Consider the following 1,355-nt stretch of genomic DNA (forward strand, 5'->3'; position numbering starts at 1 on the left):
TCTACCACTCCTAAGGGCATAAACAACATTACATTGGTTAGAGGGCCCTTGTTGAGTCTGACCTTGTACTATATTCAGTGGTGCATTAGTTGGTCCTTGTGAACTAACAGGCTGATGATGCCTAGGGTTAGGCTCTGGTTGACTGGGTAAAGTTCCTTTCTCCCTCTCACGCATAATTGAGACAACTTGAGTGAGTTCTCTCGTAAGATTTTGATGGCTTGTCATGAGGAGGGCCATATTTTTTTCTAAGTCACTAATTCTACTTGCCTCTCCAGTGTTGGTAAACCCAGGGGGTTGCTGATAAGATGATAGGAGAGGGGCCCTAGGAAAACTCGCCTGAGGTCCTACATTTGACCTAGGAAAAGTATTTTGGGAAAAAGATTGTTGTGCAAAGGGAGGCCTTTGGGGTCCAGGTTGACCTTGATTATAGAAATTGGAAGGTCCTACTTGGTTGCCCTGATTCCAAGAGAAATTTGGGTGATTTCTCCATCCTGGATTGTAGGTGTTACTATATGGATTATTCTGGTATAAGGCATTAACAATATCATTAGAAGTGCCCCCAGAGGTGTTGGGGCATTCTTCTATGACATGTCCAGGGGACTGGCACCAAGCACAAATCTTAACCAAATTGACTGATGATGGCTCTCTAGGAACAATAGCCTCAATCCTCTTGATTAGGCTATCCAAATGGGCTTCCTTGGCTACTATCCCATCCACAAAATATCCTTTTCCTCCTATGGTTCTTTCACTCTCTTGGGTTGATTCCCACTCACGGGTTTTGTCAGCTAAGTCAAGTAAGAATTCCCATGCCTTTCCTTCATCTGTAAAGGATGTGAATCCCTCAGGGCACATAGACTCTATCATTTGTTTAGTTGGGTAATCAATACCCTCATAAATTATTTGACATAAATGCCATAGGTCTAGGCCATGGTGAGGGCATTCTTGGAGTAGATCCTTGAATCTCTCCATAAGTTTGGAAAATGACTCACTAGGCTTTTGCCTAAACTGAAGGATATCACTTCTAAGCTTATTGGTCTTGTGAGTTGGGAAAAACTTCTTAAGGAAGACAACTGTGAACTGTTCCCATGAGGTTATGGAATTTGTGGTTAATCCATACAACCACTTCTTAGCTTGGTCTTTCAATGCAAAAGTGATAAACCTAAGCTTAACAGCATCATCAGAAAGCTGTTGGATCTTAATTAGAACACATACCTCTTCAAATTCCCTTAGAAATAGGTATGCATCCTCAGAGGTCAACCCATGGAAGTGGGGCAACATAGTGATGTATTGAGATTTGAGTTCAAAATTATTGCCCTGGGCTTGTGGTAGAACTATACAGGAAGGTTGGGCTATTC

At 42.2% G+C, this 1,355-nt stretch overlaps 1 non-coding gene across 1 annotated transcript; it reads left to right on the forward strand.

Annotated features, from left to right (window-relative positions):
- The first annotated feature begins 922 nt into the window (after nucleotides 1-922).
- LOC122071067 lies at nucleotides 923-1,029 on the forward strand. Its single transcript, XR_006138047.1, has one exon. It is a non-coding gene; the product is annotated as a small nucleolar RNA R71 (small nucleolar RNA).
- Nucleotides 1,030-1,355: the final 326 nt, after the last annotated feature.

This window comes from Macadamia integrifolia, unplaced genomic scaffold (assembly GCF_013358625.1).
Source record: "Macadamia integrifolia cultivar HAES 741 unplaced genomic scaffold, SCU_Mint_v3 scaffold_185A, whole genome shotgun sequence".
In the NCBI taxonomy this organism is placed as follows: domain Eukaryota; kingdom Viridiplantae; phylum Streptophyta; class Magnoliopsida; order Proteales; family Proteaceae; genus Macadamia; species Macadamia integrifolia.